A 20,337-nucleotide genomic window follows, 5' to 3' on the forward strand; every position below is an offset into this window, starting at 1 on the left:
GTCTATCGACTTCCTAACGAGGTCAAAATCTGGACATTTAAATAAATTATTTAAATTTAAAAATTAATTACACCCAAAATTTGGGAACGTAACAGAATGCATTCGAAATTTTAATAGTTGGTACTCTTTTGCTATATTTAATGCTAATTTAACTAATCTGTCATCTCAAATACTTGGTCCGTACTGTGATCCTACGATCTCAGAATATTAATGATGATGCAAATTCAAATGTCGGGAAAATCATTATTTTGTCAAGTTTTCATGGATCACCACAAAATATGATACAACATTATCAAGATGCAATGTCAATTGTTCGTCAGTTTGGAAAACCTGATGTATTTGTTACTATGACATGCAATCCAAAGTGGCGTGAAATTACAGAAAATTCAATATCAGGACAAACAGCATCCAATAGACCAGATTTAGTTGCACGTATTTTCAATATTAAAAAAGATGTTTTGATTAATATGATTGTAAAACAGCATATTTTTGGTCAAGTAGCTGCTCACAATTGGATCATAGAATTTAAAAAACGTGGTTTGCCACATTTGCATATGTTAATAACACTAAAATGTAAGTCTAAAATAACAACAACTGAACAAGTTGATAGATTAATCTCTGCAGAAATTCCTAATCTTATTGGTGATCCAATTTTATTTGATATAGTTACAAAAAGTATGCTACATGGTCCTTATGGAGATTGGTGTTTAATCAATAATATTTGTTCAAAGAAAGTTTCCAAATATTTTCGAAATGAAACGACGATGGATAATAATGGATATTATTATTACCGTCGTCGAAATGAAGGAATTATGTTTTCACGAAACAATTTCGTTTTTGATAATCAGTATGTTGTACCATACAATACTACCTTATTAAAAACTTTCTATTGCCATATTAATGTAGAAGTTGTATCCTCAATCGGGGCTGTTAAATATTTATACAAGTACGTTTACAAAAACCATGATAAAGCAGGAATAACAATAAATGGAAGTATACCGAATACTAGAGTCCAATCAAGAGAAGAGGAAATTCATGCATCCCCTAATTCTCATGATGATTCTAATAATTTGGGCAACACTCATGATCATGACGAAGTACGTAATTTCGTTGATGCTCACTATGTTGGTCCAGTAGAAGCTGTCTGGCGCATTTTATCAAAAAATCTACAGAATAAAAGTCATGCCATAATCCGCTTATCAGTACATTTACCAAATGAACAGAAATTCACTATTAATGATGATTGTACCAATGACGAACTCCAAGAAGCCTTACAAAAAGGATCTAAGTTGATAGATTATTTTAAATTAAATGAACGCGATTCAAATGCTTGCCAATTTACTTACAGTGATATACCATATCATTATGTCTTCAAACGAAATGAAGTGACTAAAATTATGAGTTGGCAACCATGAAAAAAAAAAAAAAGGTGTGTGTGCGATTCACACACGATAGAAGTAAACTTTAGTAAATCGACAAAAGAATGAGATGAATATTTATAACAAGAGTAGAATAATTACAAAGTTAAATTCTAAAAAAAATAAAAGTATTTTGATTAATTTTAACACGTGGTAACATGTGTTGCGCAATAAAATATCTTCAACTATGTTATAATTCTCAACTATTACACTTGATAATTGTTCATCTTCAACACGTGGTGATATTAAATCTAACTAAAACTAAAATTGATCACAAACGGAACACTTATGACCAAACATATTGTTTAAAACTTGTGGTTAAATTCTTTATGAGCAAACTTATCTCGACGAAACCGTGAGTATGGAATTTCTGGCTGTACATCTACTGGAAAGTTATCTGAAAAAAAAAAACAATTCAAAGTATGTAACGAGTTATCTATCGATTGTTTATTGAGAATCAATTCCTTAAAAAACAAAAATTTTTTACATCGTAAATTCGAAAAATGTATATAAAATTAATTTTAAAAACTTAGCTTAAGATGATGACTATTTTTAAATATAGTTTTTGAATTATATGTACAATTTAAAAATTATCTACCGTTTAAATTAAAATTAGATTATTACTTTTTTTTAATATCATTTTAATTTTGAATTTTTAGACAATTTATTTTACAATTCAAAAATATTCATCCGTCTTAAAATTGTTTTTTGTTTTTTCCTATAAATCTAAATATTAAATCATTTTGTTAATGTAAAAATTATTAAATCTAAATTTAAATTGAATTAAACTTTTTTTAATATTTTGAATCATGAATTGTAAATTAAGTATATGTTTTTAAATTTAATTTTCAAGTTTTTTCATTTAAATTATTATTAAATTGAAAAATTTCTTTAAATTATTTAAAATTAAATGATGCAAGTTAGTATTAATTATTGGTACTTACAGTTATTATTCACTCAATTATATCCCGTTGGGACACTATTTTGTTGCTGAGAGTGGTCTAAAACGAAAAAAAATAAATAAGGTTATACACGTGGTATATTGAGGTAATATATATATATATATATATATATATATATATATATATATATATATATATATATAATCCATGATCAGTATAAAATAAAAATCAAATTTATTGATCGAAAAACATTGAAATATTAGTTTATACTTAAAACAGACTAAAAAATATTTACTCTTACCATTTATTATATCAGTCACATTAACACTTGTATTTTAACATCTATTTTGATTGTTCAATAATTGTTTTTTACGTGCACGGAACTCGCGACTACGTTCTCTTGAACTTTTTCCTAGATTTTTTTTCATTTTAATTTTATTTTCATTTTTTTTGCGTCGACATCGACGACTCATTTTGGCATTAGTTTTCGGCATCTTATAAAATTTATTATTTCGCACAACAAGATATAAAAATACTCACAAACACACAGTCAAATCATAACACACCACGCTGACATCTTACTAAAAAGTTGTAATACGCACCCGCATACAGTGTACAGTAGCTCACGTAGTTTTCACATGCACTAAGGCGCGTTAAATGCTCAAATACATGCACGTATTAAACAGTGTGCAATATACATGCACACCGAGATCTGCTCTCTCGCTCTGGCTCACATATTACAGGCGACTATGTTTAGGAGACGGGAGTGGGGACACTACGAAGTATGGGACAAAGAGGAGAGACCGATAATATAAAATAGTATGGATATTTCTGTCTCATTTTTTTCTGACTTCTTCCTACACATTTTCGTATTTGCGTCTCTTACCTGTCGTTTTTTCCGTTGCATCCGGTTTGAAATCACAACGATTCTAATGAAGTTTCACTTCAAAAATCTTAACGTTATAGACCGTATGTATTCAATAAGTCCTGCTCAAGTTGAATTATTTCATCTTAGATTATTATTAGTTTACATAAAAGGTGCTAAAACTTTTGATGATCTCAAAACAATAAATCAAATATTTTGTGATACTTTCACATCTGCGTGTTTAGCAGCAGGGCTCATAGAAGACAATCAAGAATGGAGAAAAACTTTAAATGAAGCAATAATATAGATGATGCCACGACAATTACGTTGTTTATTTGTTCTTATGTTAATTCATTGTCAACTACCACGACCAGAAGAGTTATGGAATGAATTTAAAGGATCTATGTCGGAAGATTATACCATGCGTTACGGAGTAAAGGTCGGGGAACAAAAAGCATACATATACATTAATTCTATGCTTATTCGTGAATGTTATAGTCTATCTGAATTTCCCAGTATGATTCAAATTACTGAAATTGATGAAAGATTACCAGATAACGTTTTATTGCAAACCAACGACCAGCATGATCTACGAACGCTTTATGATAAACTTAATGTCCGTCAAAAAGAAATAGTTGATTTGATTCTAAATTCTATTAATGGCGAAAGTCTTTCTAATCATCTAATTGCATATACATAGACGGACCCGGTGGATCTCGAAAAACTTTTATCTATACAACGCTTTGTCAAATTTTAAGAGGAGAAAAAAAATCGTATGTACAATGGCTTACACAGACATTACAACAACTCTGTTACCTAACGGAAAAACTGTTCATAAAACATTTGGGTTGCCTGTACCAATCTTCGCCGATTCTTCTTCACGTACTAAACCAAATTCTAAACATGGAGAATATTTAAAAAGTTTCAACGTTTTTATCTTAGATGAAGCTCCAATGGCGCCTAGACAAGCTTTAGAAATAATAGACCGTACCTTACGTCACATTATAAACAACGAAATTCCATCTGGAGGAAAATTAATGATTTTAGGCGGTGATTTTCGCCAATTACTTCCAGTTCAACCAAATGTGATTTGAAGTGAAACTGTTAATCTCTCTATTAAATTTAGTTCATCATGAAATAATTTCTGTCAATTTTCATTGACACAGAATATGCGAGCATTACCGGAAGATATTGGAGTTGTGAACTTCTTGCTAAATATCGGTGATGGAACCATTAATAATTTGAATAATGAAATAAGTCTTCCTGACTCGTGTATTATAACACATAATAATGATATTGTTGAAAATGTATATGGCACGATAATCAGAGACAAGCGTTATAATCAACTTACTTGGACTGTCATTCTATCAGCCAGAAATTTAGATGTAGATGAAATCAATAAAAGAGTGGTTGAAATCTTGGATCCATCTACTGAGAAAACTTTTACAGCTGTTGATAGCACAGAGAATTGTGACAACGGGAACATGGATGACGCAGTTTTACCAGAATACTTAAATATTTTAAACCCACCTTATTTTCCTTCATATGCACTTCAATTACGACAATACTCTATAGTAATGTTAATTAGGAATTTGAACTTAAGCGAAGGACTCTGCGATGCAACAAGATTAATGATTTTGGAATTGGGAGTTAATGTCTTAAGGTGTAAAATTTTAACAGGTGACAAATCTGGAGAGATTGTTTTTATAAATCGATTGACATTATATTGCGAATATACATATCCTTTTACTTTTAAAAGATGGCAATTTCGTGTTAAAATAGCATTTTGCATGACCATTTACAAGGCCCAAGGTCAAGCTTTTGAGAAAATCGGAGTTGACCTTATTAAAGATGTTTTTAATCATGGACAGCTTTACGTTGCTTTTTCAAGAGTACGGCCTTGGTCAGCATTACAAGTCTCTTTAGCTCATGATAAAAACCATACAGTAGTCAAAAACATAGTTCATAAATAAATTTTCTCATAAGCTTAAATTCTCGTGAATTTTACAGCAACATTACACGTATTACTCAATAACGTCTCTTGCACGATTTAATGATAGTGTTAAAAATGAGAAAAAAAATTATATACGTTGATGCCAAAAAACTACAATAATCGTCTTATTGAAGACATTTTAATACAAAATTACTACTATTTATACTGTCACTAAGACTAAAAATTTTAATTACATGTTATTCGCGCGAAATCTTAACTTAACCGATGAAATCCGCACATTCAAAACCCATGTTAAAATCGCCCTGTTGTATTTTTGCGATTGTTGTGCCCCGCTTATTTTTAAAGTGATGTTCAAATAATTTTATGAATGTACATAAACTTTAAAAAATGGATCAACTTCGAATTAAAATCATCACAATACTAATCGTATAATATTCCAAGCAATTCGTATTTAATTCAATGAATTGATGCTTTATAATGCTTAACAAAGTTTTATAAATTTGAATTGAATCTATATTTTTTAGAAAGTTAACTCTTTCTCCGAATACTTAATTTTTTTTTTCATTCTTACTAAATAGATTTTATTTGAAAGTGTCAATACACTTGCCAAAATCCATGAATAATAGTTATTAAACTCTGATTTTTATTCATAATAATATACTTTTGATAATACTTTATATTTTCATACTCATTTTATTTATCCTAGACGATTTAAATGTACAATCGAGCGATTCAAGAAAAAAATGAAAAATTAATTTTGCGTTAATGAATGCAGATCTATAAAGCTATAAACCAAAAAACATCATATTTAATTATTGTATAACGTTATGGGTAATTCGGAAAGGTTCAACATCACGCGCGCGCCACATAATCTAGTTATGTGATGTATTTTTAATCACCACATGAAAAAAACTATGTACATTTATCGATGACTTGCATTTCCTGAGTATAACGAATTTACTTATTAAATTGATCGCGACGTAATAGCTCAATGAAGTATAATTCAGCTAATAATCATTTTTATACTTATCAAATGAATTATTTTTAGTTAATAGTTAAATTATTTTGTCATTACTATGCATTTCTAGTTAATAATTGAAATTTTAAATTTTAAATTTTAAATGTAAGTAATATTTATATGTATATGTAGACACATGTTATTGATTTTGACAGGTATTAGAAGAGACTGTACAACAAGATACTCAAGCAATTCAATCTGATTCCCCATCAACAAATTAATTAAGTAGCGACTTAACTAGATCTAAAAATAATACAATAAGCACAGATCCATATTAATGGGAACTAAGTGAAGTAACACGACATTTTATAGCTGTTAATGGTACCCCAAAAGAAATTAATGCTAATTTTATGAATTCAAGGAATATTCATCTCGATAAAACACGGATTTTTTCAATGAAATTATCTAAACGGATTATGAACAAAGGTTAAGTTCAACCTCGCGGGGTAATAATTTATTCAGAACCTAAAGGATCGGTATTTTGTGCTCCGTGTCTTTTATTTGGCGATAATAATGAGACAAATGCTTTCACTGGTGAAGGTTTTCGTGATTACGAAAATTCAAAAGCCCGCGTTAAAGGTCATGAAAATTTTAGTTTTCATAAAACTTGTGTGAGTCAATTAAAAACTTAAGAGGAACAGAGTACGAGTCGATTTGTTGCACAACAACTCAATGAAAAAATTTTGTATTGGAAACAAATTTTACACTGGGTAGTTGCGATCGTCAAATCGCTTCCAATGAGAAGACTGCCACTCCGAGGACAGTTGGAACAATTGGGAAATCCTTATAATGGCAATTTTTTAGGAACAGTGGAGCTTCTGGCTGAAGTTGATCCATTTCTAGCTCATCACCTGAAATCATTTGGGCATCGAGGAAGAGGTAATACATCTTATTTATCAAATTCAATCTACGAAGAAATTATATTGTTGACACATCATCAAGTATTGAAACAAATTTCTACTGAAGTGCGAAATAATGAATACTTTGGAATTATTGTAGATTCTACGCCTGACATCACCCACAACGATCAGCTTATAATTATTTTTAGATATGTACTTAACAATGGTGAAATAGTAGAGCGATCTTTAGGATTTGTACTAAATGCAGGTCATAAAACTTAAGATATTGAGTATGATATCTTAAATGTTTTGTCGCAGAACTATATCGACGTAATAAACTGTCGGAAGGAAGTTAGATTTTGTTATTGGTCTAAAAATGCAAATTTGGCAAAACGTGGACAGAACGCGGACAGTGTGCTCATTTCTTAATCGAGGTGTTGTCAGAGTGATTGTCGAAATTTATAAAGTGCAAGCGCTGTTCTTTCCGTCGAGAAAGAGAAACCCTGTGTGTTATATGAGGCAACGCCGGATATAACAGAATACACGTTCTGAAGCTAGTGGGCTGCAAAAAAAATTAAGACGTTCAGAAACAGCGATTCTAGTCATTGTTTGGAATACGATTTTAGAACGTTTTAATGCTTTTAATAAGAAACTCCAACGACCGCAAATTGATTTATCAACCTTTGTCGAGCTTCATGATTCACTTGCTTCGTTTTTTTAAGATAAGAGAAATAAACAATTTTCTGACTATGAAGAAAGAGCAAAATTGCTTTTAGGAGTTGAAACTTACTATGCACATGATACGCGACGTAAAAAGAATTCGAAAGCTCCAATCAGACGATTCAAGAGTAAATGGAAGAGAACCTTACTCTGGCTATGAAAATTTTCGCACCAATATTTATTATCGCATTCTTGATATTTTAAGTGTAGAACTAACTAAGCGTAAAGGAGCATACAAACAGCTTCACGGTAATTTCAGTTTCTTCGATAATTTACCTGATGTTACGTTTTCAGAATTTTGCCTAAAATTATTTTTTTTATTATTTTATGAATATTATATTTTAAATAAATATATTTAATTGAATTCTCCGAATGCACATTAAGAGATAGCCGTTGCTTAGTTCGTGGTTTTATCAGCAACTGAGTAACGGAAATCTCGCGATACGGCATCAGCGGGGAGTCGCCGTGGCCGCGGATAGTCCAAACACCTTACGTCAGCATGGGACCCGGGCCTCGATGACCTTCTCAGGGAGTAACCTGAGCTGCAAACATGGCTGAAAAACTGTTTGTAAAAACTAATCTGGAGCTAATTCAAGTCAGTAGATCTTGAGACTCTCTAGTGCAGAGTGCTCCGTCTCCCGATTTGAATCTCTCCAGATCCTATACACAAATAAATCCAACGATACTGAAATATCGGCCCTTAACTTTGATTATAGGTGCGAGCGCTTAACAGCCGTTCTATTCACAAAAACCCGTTAGCGAGAGCGCTAGCCAGCGTTCAGCCAGCCTAACCTTCCTTCAGGGCGAGCGCTTTACAGCGTTCCCCAGGTTCCTAATTCTTCGGCGAGAGCACTAGCCAGTGTACCGCCAAAAGTAAATTACTTCTATCGATTCATGTCTCGAGGACGATGTTCACGCCGATCAGGTCGTTTGGTCCAAAAGGGCCGCCGTCGCTTAGCTCAACCTGTTAATATATTCGTAGAATCACGGGCAGAAGTAGTGCGGGCGACCAAACCGTCATTACACGACGAAATTCTTATTGAACCTCGAGTGACGGTAGTGCGGGTGGCTAAACCGCCGGTGCGCGTTGTCGACGACGAAATCCTCCTTGAATCACGGGTGCGAGTAGTGAGGAACACCGAGAGGGACTCTCCTAAATCACCTTCCACGTCGTACCAGAGTCCAGAGAGTCAGTCCATCATCGTAAATAACAACCGGCCTGCCTACTGGACGGATAGTACCCGGAGCTGGACGGTAGTCCCAGTAGAGGTTCCTGAGGTTCAACCTCCTGGAGGCTTCATCCCGATCAACGACCCCAGATACGGTGATTACTCCGAGGAGTATTTTCGTAAGACGGGGTACGATACCTACCCGCCCTTTGAAGCAAAACAGCTAGAAGCCAGTGGGGTTATCTCGGCCGATTTATGGGGCCCATATTGGTGAGTCGATAAACCCAATTAAAAATAAAGTAATCTCATCTGTGACCGGCACGCCGGAAGTCAGTAGATCACCAAATGATGACAAACCTGAATTTATCTCAATTCTTAATGGTTATTCCGCCACTGATAATTCAAGGGCGTATTAAAATTAACTTCCAAAAATCGAGAACGTAACAGTGGTGCTGTAGCCAGGATCAAAGATAAGCTTACTTACTTTTATAAGGAAACTGTGAAGTGACTAAAAGTGTTGGCAGTGTTGCATTAGTGGAAATTTCAACTGAAATATGGGCAATTTTAGTGAAGTGATTCGTGAATCATTGAGTTTTTTCTCTTTAATTTTTATCCAGGTGTTCATGGGATCAGAAAGGAAATTTTATTCTATCCACGATCAGTTTGCATGGCTTACAATTTTAAAAAATTCATTTTTTTTGTATTATGATGATTCGCCAATATTTTTATGACGAATTAAAATTCACATATTTTTAAATGAAGATGGGTGCTACATAAAAAAAAACTTATACATTTTATGCAAAATCTTTGAATTTATACATTTAATAAAAAACTTTTCTATAAAAAATTGAATTTATATCCGAAATATTTTGTTATAAAATGGATTTATGTATTTTTTATACGAAATTTTTTGTTGTAAAGGACAATTTATATTTCTTATACGGAATATTTTGTTTTATACGGAATACTTTGTTTTATACGAAATATTTTGTTATAATATATATATATATATATATATATATATATATATATATATATATATATATACAGGGTGTCTCTGAAGTGGCGGGAGTAATTGTTGGGGTCGATAGAGAAAAAAATACTGAATCGAAAGTTCCTGAGCCAAAAATTTTTTTGGGCCATAGAATTTGAGTTATGAATTAAAAACGATAGCCAATCAGAAGCGCGCTATTCGAGAAATGAAAATGAGCGGGGAAGTAGAGGAGACGCGAGAGTGAGATGCTGCAATAGCAGCTTACTCGCTCACACAAAGCCGAGCATGAGAGGGGATTGTGACGCTATGAGCCGAGTACGTAAGTGTGAATGAGTGGATGTATGAGGTCGCAAGCGGACGGCTTAATGTATGAGTGTGTGTCCGTGTATCGCAGCATTATTGGAGGCGTTGTAACGCTGAATTAAAGCTAACCGGGTACTCTAAGACAGAGGAAAAAATTTTAATTTTTATTTTTATTCGAAAAAAATTTAAAAAAAAAATAAAAAGGCCCAAGATTTAACCAGACCCACAGAAACGGAGAGTAAATTTTTAATTCTCATTTATTTTGCTGGGGATTATTTTCAAATACAAAAAAAAAAAAGGCTAAGATTCAACTGGAATCCAAAAAGAGATGGATGAAAAAATTTTATTTTTTATTTTTAATCAGCAAAATTATTTTTCTTTAAAAAAGAGCCCAATCTCGACTGGAGCAAGAAAAAATGATTGAAAAATTTTATTATTAATTTTCAATCAACAAAATTATTATAAAAAAATAAATGGGCCCAAGTCTCAACCGGACCCAAACAAACGGATAAAAATTTTTATTACTTACTTAATTTGGTGGAAATTATTTTTAAAAACGAAGAAAATTCCCAAGACTCGATCGGACCCAAAAAAATAATTAAAAGAATTTTTCCTTATTTTCAATCACCAAAATCATGTTTCTTCAAAAAAAGGCCCAATCTCAACCGGACTAGAAGAAACTGATTGAAAAATTTTATTTTTTATTATTAATCGAGAAAATTATTTTGAAAAAAAAAATAGGGCCCAGAATCAACCGGACAAACAATGGACTTGAGTTCAATTTTTTTCTTAATTTATAATTTGACATTCTACCTGTTAATTCACCGATAGATAATTCTAATAAAAATATCAAAATTATTCGGACTTGAGTTCAATTTTTTCTTAATTTATAATTTGACACTCTACCTGTTAATTCACTGATAGATAATTCTAATAAAAATATCAAAATTATTCGGACTTGAGTTCAATTTTTTCTTAATTTATAATTTGACATTCTACCTGTTAATTCACTGATAGATAATTCTATTAAAAATATCAAAATTATTCGGACTTGAGTTCAATTTTTTTTTAATTTATCATTTGACATTTCGCTTGTTGATTAAGTGATTAATAATTTTAATAATAATATCAAAATTATCAGGACTCGAGAGCGATTTTTTTAGTATATTTTTTTACATTTTACCTGTCAATTAACTGATAAATAATTTCAATTAAAATATCAAAATTATTGGTACTTGAGTTCAATGTTTGTTTTAATTTATTTTTTGACATTTTACCTGACGATTAATTGAAAAATTATTTTACAGAATAATTCCCAGCAAAATAAATGAGAAATGAAAGTTTTCCATCCGTTTGGTTGGGTCCGGTTGAGTCTTGGGCAATTCCTTCTGTTTTCAAAAATTATTCCGAGCATAAGAAATAAGTAATAAAAATTTTCTATCTGTTCGTTTTGGTCCGGTTGAGTCTGGGGCCTATTTTCTTTTTTGAAATAATTTTGTCAATTAATAATTGATAATAAATTTTTTCAATCAGTTTTTTATCGTCTTGTCAAGATTAGGCTGATTTTTGTTCAATAAATTTTTGTTTGTTATTGAAAAGAGAAAATAAATTTTTTTGCATTCTTCTATTCTTGGCTCTGGTCGAGTCTTGGGCATTTTTTCGTTTTTAAAAATAATTCCTAGCAAAATGAATGGGAAATAAAAGTTTTCGATCCGTTTGTTTGGGTCCGATTGAGTCTGGGGCCTATTAATTTTTTTTTAAGAATAATGTTGTTAATTAATAATTGATAATAAAATTTTTCAATCAGTTATTCGAAGTCTGTTTGAGATTGGGCCTTTCTTTTCAAGGAAAATTAATCTTGGTGATCAAGTAATAAAAAATTTCTATCCGTTTATTTGGGTCCTGCTGCGTCTTGGGTCTATTTTTTTTTCTTAATAATTTAGTTAATTAATATTTAGAAATAAAATTTTTCGATTTATCTTTTTCGGGTCCGGTCGAGTCTTGGGCAATTTTTTTGTTTCGAAAAATAATTCCCAACAAAAAAACAGGAATAAAAGTTTTCTTTCCGTTTGTTTGGGTCCAGTTAAGTCTGGGGCCTATTTTCTTTTTTTTAAAAAATTTTGTTGATTAAAAATTCATTATAAAACTTTTCAATTATTTTTTCTTGCTCCAGTCGAGATCAGGCCCTTTTTCAAAGGAAAATAATTTTGCTGATTAAAAATAGAAAAACAAAGATTTTCAATTTATTTTATTTCGGGTCTGGTCGAGTCTAGGGCATTTTTATCGTTTTCAAAAATAATTTCCTGCAAAATAAATAAGTAATAAAAATTATTTATCCGTTTGTTTGGGTCCAGTTGAGTCTAGGGCCTCATTTGTTTTTTTAATTAGTTTTGATGATCAACAATAAAAAATAAAATTTTTGGATCATTTTTTCTGGGTCCAGCAAATTTCCAGCAAATTAAGTAAGTAATAAAAATTTTCTATCCGTTTGTTTAAGTCCGGTTAAGTCTGTGGCTTATTTTCTTTTTTTAAATAATATTTGATTAATAATAAAAAATAAAATTTTTTAATTAGTTTCTCTTAGTCTGTTTGAGATTGGGCCTTGTTTCGAAAAGAAATTAATTTGGCTGATTGAAAATGAAAACAAAATTTTTCAATTTATTTTTTTTTTTTGGGTCCGGTCGAGTCTTGGGCGATTTTCTTCGTTTTTTAAAATAATTCCCATCAAAATAAATAAGTAATTAAAACTATCTATCTGTTTGTTTGGGTCCGGTTGAGTCTGCGGACTATTTTTTTTTTTAAATAATTTTGTTGATTGAAAATTAATAATAAAATTTTTAATCATTTTTTTGCTCCAGTCGAGATTGGGCCTTTTTTAAAAGAAACAATTTTGCTGATTGAAAATAAGGAAAAAATTTTTGTACTGTTATTTTTTTGGATCCGATCGAGTCTTGGGCATTTTTTCGTTTTTAAAGATAATTTCCAGCAAATTAAGTAAGTAATAAAAATTTTTATCCGTTTGTTTGGGTCCGGTTGAGACTTGGGCCCATTTATTTTTTTATAATAATTTTGTTGATTGAAAATTAATAATAAAATTTTTCAATCATTTTTTCTTGCTCCAGTCGAGATTGGGCTCTTTTTTAAAGAAAAATAATTTTGCTGATTAAAAATAAAAATAAAAATTTTTTCATCCATCTCTTTTTGGATTCCAGTTGAATCTTAGCCTTTTTTTTTTTTTTGTATTTGAAAATAATCCCCAGCAAAATAAATGAGAATTAAAAATTTACTCTCCGTTTCTGTGGGTCTGGTTAAATCTTGGGCCTTTTTATTTTTTTATTAAATTTTTTCGAATAAAAATAAAAATTAAAATTTTTCCTCTGTCTTAGAGTACCCGGTTAGCTTTAATTCAGCGTTACAACGCCTCCAATAATGCTGCGATACACGGACACACACTCATACATTAAGCCGTCCGCTTGCGACCTCATACATCCACTCATTCACACTTACGTACTCGGCTCATAGCGTCACAATCCCCTCTCATGCTCGGCTTTGTGTGAGCGAGTAAGCTGCTATTGCAGCATCTCACTCTCGCGTCTCCTCTACTTCCCCGCTCATTTTCATTTCTCGAATAGCGCGCTTCTGATTGGCTATCGTTTTTAATTCATAACTCAAATTCTATGGCCCAAAAAAATTTTTGGCTCAGGAACTTTCGATTCAGTATTTTTTTCTCTATCGACCCCAACAATTACTCCCGCCACTTCAGAGACACCCTGTATATATATATATATATATATATATATATATATATATATATATATATATATATTATGATGGCTTTTTCACGGCACTGGCGTCGACAGCGCCGAAGAGGTCCACCTAAAGTTTAGCTTACCTGGTTCGTAGATTGTTGGGCGCCAGGAACTTCCGTTCCACGGTTCGGTGGTTCACGTTCGATCGTCGTTGGGCGGCGGGTCGACGCCGAAGAGATTCAAAAGTTTATACGGAGCGAGCAAGGAAATTGGTTCGGAATAATAATTAAATAAAATAAAAATAAAGAGAGAGAAAAAAAAATGCGCACGGACGATTACGAGTCACTTTATTTATTTAATAATTAAAGAGGTCGAATAACAATCGCAAGTTCAATTTAAAAAAAATAACAAAAAGAACGAATAAGATCAATACGAAAAAAAAAAATCTTTATAAATAATTCATTGTTGAATAATTTCGTGAAATCGCCAAAATAACAAAGCCAATCGGAATTGGGACCGCAGTCAATCGCAAACAAGGAAGCAAAAATTAATTTTCTTGCACGCCAGACAATAAACCAAATCGACAATAGTTTGGCAGACAAAGAAATAAAAAAAATTCCTTAGTGAAAAGCAACAACAAAAATTATGTTTATCCGTTCTTCTCTTAACAACAAATTTGCGTAGGTCTCTAAAAAAATTTTAATCGTTCGCCCTTCTTGTCTTAACAACAATTCGTGAATTTATTAACAAAACAAAATAAAAATAAAAAAAAATAATTGTTTCGCTTGTCTTGTCGTAGCTACAAATTAGAGGTTTATTAATAATAATAAAGGAATTATTTGTTCGCCTTATTCGTATTAACAACAATTTACAAATTTATCAATAATAAAAAAATTATTTTTTTCGCCGTGTTCGTCTTAACAACAAATCATGAATTTCTTATCCACAATGATAACAAAACGAATAGTACCAAATGAATTTATCAATGGGATCGCTCTGCAATAAATCGATTATCGATCGTACAATGTCCCTCAGTTACCCTTCGCGGCGGATAACAGGACCGTCGGTAACAGTTGTTACCCGTCGGGCAATACGCGGGAACAAAGCTCGAGGTATAGTGCCTAGTGTCGCTCTCAGATGGCCATCTCGTCGAGCTAATTTTTTTTTTACGGCAGGTAATCTCATACTTTACCACACAAATCGACAACGGTACACAATATTCATTAACAACGTATTACAAAAAAAGATTTGGCACCGGGCACCTGGTTGACGTCACCTCGAAACCGGAATTCAACAGCAATCGTTGTGTGAGAGGGAAAACTGAACTTCCCATGGTCGTTATCGACCACTTTATTGACGCCACGATAAATGAGGGTTTTCCCTTACGGTACGATTTTTGACAAGTAGTTCAGACTTGTCACCGGGCGTGCAAATCGAAAGTCCCCACTGCTGTTCCCAAAAACAAAGCGGGGTTGACAATAGGAAAGTTCGAGAACTCGGAGTCAAGGGTTATAAAAGATCCGACAAAAGAAACATCGAGGCTTTTTGAGTCAGGCCCTGGAGCAAGTAACGCTTTTTGAGCCAGCCCTTGGAACAAGTAACACCTTTTGAGCCAGGCTTTTGAGCCAGTGACGCTTTGAGACAGTGAGGCTTTTGGCAAAACAGTAAGTGTAGTGCTGTGTAATAAATTCTGTCATTGAGATTCAGGACCATCAAGAAGGAAGTCAATCTACGATCCGGAATTGGGAACCCATTACTTGGAGCCGGAAAGTTTATTCGAGACGAGAGAGAGACCAACCAGCCGCTGATTTCGCCCGTTTCCACCAGGACTTCACTCAACGTTTGGAGAGTTGTAAAAGTTAAGTCAGGTATTATTATTACGATTATTTCAGGCCAAGCTTGAATTTGAAAATTGAGAGGCCGAATTAACTGTAATAAAATTTGTCAATTAATGATCGCTATTGTCTCAGATGTCACTTTTAATTTAGTAGATTCTTTTATAAGTAAATTATTCATAATTGTCAATTAATTAGTTTGTTACAAGCCTTTCGGTTATGAGAAATTATTTAGTTAAAATTATTTGATTAAGTTGAAATAGTAGAAGCATTTGTGTAATTTAGATAGTCAAGGTCACTTTGGAATATATGTAATTTGAATATTTAATGAGGCTTGTTAAATTTGTAGAATTTGAAATTTGAAATTTTGTAAAATTAATTCTAGGCCGTTGGGCTAAATTTAATTAATTTAGTAAATCTAGTAAATTAGTTTATTGAGAAAATAGTTTATGAATTTAATTGAATAATTTTGATTGATAAAATTTGGTAATGAATTAAATTAGTGAATTTGGTATTTTGTATTAAAGAAATGTTAAGCGTAAAATTTCAGGAATTTAGAGAATTAGTAATTCGGATCAAGTGTGTATTGAGTTAGAGTCCGGTGGACGATTTTGTATGGAATTAGGGAGTTATTTAGAAACGTTGTATAGACGCCCGAGTCGGGGGTACAACGGATTAAGTTAGGAAACCGCTGCGTAGACGCCCGAGTCGGGGGCGCAGTCGGGAATAGGTTTTAACTGGTATTCCGTCAGGTTGACGAGGTAATTAATTGGTATTTTATGGTATTCCGTCAGGTTGACGAGGGAAAATTTAGGTTTTAAGGTATTCCGTCGGAGTGACGAGGTTTGAATAAATTGGCAAGGGCCAACGTAGGTGAGAGGTTCTCACAATTAAGTTAGTTATAATAAAATTGTTAAGTTTGTAAATTGATTGAATAAATCACTTTGATTGTTATAAATAATTTTTTTCTCAGTTTTAGTTACAGCCTTTCTCGGACTTCTCACGACCCTGTCTTTTCCCTCTCATGCTTCCCCGGTTTCTGGGACACCGTGTCTAAAATCCCAGTGGCGCCCTTTCTAAAGAGGAAAGGGGTAGCTAACTGGACCTGAGCAAAACCCCACGGTTAAAGTTGAATGTCGGTACACAGTTAACTTCGAACTTAATTCCGAATCGTAATTAATTACTAATTCAACAACAAAAAAAAATTACGTTAGCACTTATCGCTTAGAATTCGGATTAATCGCGGATCGCGGTGAAGTCACCCAGGTACACTAACAAACTGCGACCGCACTTACCCCGTTCAGTCGACTTCTCCGCACGGTGTGAAAAAATCTAGGAAGTCGGTATCGGCTGTGCTGACGGCGGCAAAGGTCCTCGGCGATGGCGTTCCCCACGGAATTGGCGTTGTCGGAAGACCAAAAAAAAAACAACTTTTGATGTCGTCCTTGACTGTCTGGTGTACGGCAATGACACAATACAATTAACTTCGGCGGGATCGATACTCTCACTTTACAAAAATAATTAAATTTAACAACAAAGCGGCTTAATTTGCAATGTAATGAGTATATCCAGATTTCGATTAGCAACAAAAATTTTTTTCAGCGTATCAAAGGGGCTTGAACGAGATCCAGATCAGAATTACATTCCTTTCTCTTTCGTTTTCCAGCAACATGTGGTTTTTCTCTAGCGCAGCAAAAAAATAACTGCGCGTCCAATCAGCCGTTGTCGGATAAATTTCCATGGTCGATGGTTGGTCGATTTCCCACTTTAGTCCTTCCTTCGGCGTTCAGGTGGATTCTCGATGTGCTCCCGTCACTTCAACGTCCAGTCGTTCGTAAATTCCGATTCCGGGTTTCCCTCGTTGATCACTATCAGTCCCAGATGTCTCCCTGGACGTTGATTGCGAACTGAACTGCGGGCTCACCCGGTCGCTTTTCTCATTCATTCTCTCTCTCTCTCTCACACTATTAAATATATCGTAAATTCTTTCGGACGCATCCATCCATACTTAGTATAATTCATTTGGCGCGGTTCGGCTTAATTTTTACCTTGAGCTTCGCATTCTGATCGGAAACCACTTGGGGCGACACAGGCGCGTCGAATCTCAGCATTCCATCAGCTTAGCCAACACTCAAGACTAAATAATACTCAAAAAAAAAAATAATCTCTATTTTGAAATCTAGATGGGAAATTTTCCCATGTCACAATATATATATGTATATATATATATATATTAGACTGGTTCGAAAAAAGAGACTACTTTGTTTTTTTCGAAACAATTCCATTTATATCTTCGAGGAGGTGTAGAAAGATGCCTGTTGAAAGAAGAGCTCTTAATATTAATATTTAGAGGTCGCTCATTGAGATTTCTATTTTCCTTTGAAATAACATTGGAAAAAAAATTTTTGAACTTTGGAATTTTATATTTCGGTCTAGAAGCAAAGTGTCGGATGATCGATACATACTTTCATACAAAATTAGTTGCTCTACAAAAAACGTGTCTTATCATTTTTCAAGAATCTCACTCCTTCAAAAGTTATTTAAGGTTAAAGTTAAATTTAGAGTAAATTTAAGTTTTTTTAATTGATTTTTGACAAAATGTTAAAATTTATCACTTGAAATCATACAATCATTCATGAAAATTTTATTCATGTTCTCAAATGTAACGTCTACGTTTTCTCATTTAAATAAACTAATTAAGCCCCCAGCTCGAAATTCGTTCGCCGGAGTCCAGGGTCATTAACGGGGATTGCATCAAAAATAACAAAATATATAAAAAACGCTTTAATCATGTCAAACAACAATCTAAACAATATAAGCAAATTAGACAGTTTAAGGAATACATTAGAACACTCTGTTTACACATATATCCGCTATTTAAAATCAATAAATGATATCAACAATACAATTACTATAGCTAATACAATAGAACATTCTATCCGAACAAACACGAATGTATTCGTGGCTTAAATTTCAAAAACACGGTCTACAAAACACAAACTAGTTTCCCAATACTACGGTCCCTCAGGGCGACTAGCCGTCAACCCTGAGGATCCTAAACTCTACCCCGAGAACGAGTATAGAAACTCCTTCTCACTCCCACCTATACGGCTTATGATCACCTACCGTACCTCAGCTGAGGGTCTCAGTACGGGGAGTCGCACTTTCATTTGTTCAAGCAACGATACTTACCTGGGCCTTGGTCAGACTCCAGGTAGAGTATCATCCTCTTATGATTTCTTGGTGAAGATTAGTCAACCGAGTTATGCTCCTGACAAAGAATTGTGTTGAAAAAACCCTCAAGATCTTTATTCGGTACTAACAATCGCACGGACCATGAATAGAGAGCTAGTCATGGTACTAACAATCGCAAGGACCATGACTAGAGAGCTAGTCATGGTCAAGATCTTCATTCGGTACTAACAATCGTACTGATCATGACTAGAGAGCCAATCATAGTTAAGATCTTCATCAGGTACTAACAAACGCACGGACCATGACGAGAGAGCCAGTCATAGTGGGAAAGTATTCCAAGTTGTAATTGAGCCGCTACCTTCGATACCCCCACTCAGTCCATCGGAGCTAGCGAGCCAATGCATTCATACAATTCAATCCCCTCTCAAATCACCAGACCGTTTAAAAGAGGCAGCGAGGAGAGCTACTAACACAGTCCACTTTTATCCATCGAACTGCGAGGATTAAGAAAAGGAAGAATTTAAGCAGTCTACAGCAAGCGAGCAAGGCTTGCATATAAGAAGAAGTAAATTCATCAAAGTCAAGCGAGCAAGGCTTACCTTGTAGTGTATCGTTACAATATTTCGTATCCGAGTTACCACAATTCATCAAGGTCAAGCGACCAAGGCTTACCTTTTATTGTATCTTCTCAATAGTTCTAATCCGAGTTACCTCCAAAGAGCTCTTTTCTGAGCTCTTATCATCACGGTCAAGTGTGCAAGGTTAACTTGCATTGTTTCATCTCAATAGCTCTTTTCAGAGCTCACAACTCAAGAAAACGGTCTTTTTCAAGGCCACCAACTAATATCATTAGTAAGAAAACCTACCCAAGTTTGAGGGAAAGTACCGGCATTTATACCAAAACAAATTGCTTCATCTAAATTGAATTTTAAAATGGAACTTAGTATATTTTTAAACTATTACTACGAACGAGAAATCTTCTTTCTCTGTCCAGGCTCGCGCAAGCTCATCGATCGTCGAAAATCTCTAAATTTTTATTTTCAACAAAATAATTTCGTCCAAACACTGATATTTATTTTCTATTTTAATCTCCATTCTTCCATTTTCTACCATTTTTGTCAGCCCTATCGTAAATATTTATTCTTTAAAATTAATTTTTTTCAAAATTATTTCTTCTTCATACTTAACAGAAAAATATTACGCTTCCTGACATCCGTTGGCAATCAACGATATTACGTTTTTGAATTGGGAGCAACTAACTGCTTTAACGACACTGTTATGTCCAAGGGCGTTTTTAGAGTGGTAGCGTAAATGGTGGAGGTCTGGACTAACGAATTGAAGAATACGCAACGGAGGTTTTAATTCCGTTGTTTTAA

The 20,337-nt window shown here is 33.3% G+C and overlaps 1 protein-coding gene and 1 long non-coding RNA gene across 2 annotated transcripts in view; both read right to left on the reverse strand.

Annotated features, from left to right (window-relative positions):
• The window catches only part of LOC141527150 (ATP-sensitive inward rectifier potassium channel 12-like), a 106,173-nt gene that overhangs the window by 40,991 nt on the left and 44,845 nt on the right, over positions 1-20,337 (reverse strand). The gene's annotated exons all lie outside the window — the stretch shown is intronic.
• On the reverse strand, positions 1,646-2,914 carry LOC141527151 (uncharacterized). The gene is made up of 3 exons (XR_012479150.1): positions 2,622-2,914; positions 2,363-2,419; positions 1,646-1,815 (listed from the first exon to the last, which is right to left on the reverse strand). It is a non-coding gene; the product is annotated as an uncharacterized LOC141527151 (long non-coding RNA).

Source organism: Cotesia typhae, unplaced genomic scaffold (genome assembly GCF_013202065.1).
Source record: "Cotesia typhae breed Kobodo isofemale line unplaced genomic scaffold, CoteBio_Ctyphae contig_4, whole genome shotgun sequence".
Classification (NCBI taxonomy): Eukaryota; Metazoa; Arthropoda; class Insecta; order Hymenoptera; family Braconidae; genus Cotesia; species Cotesia typhae.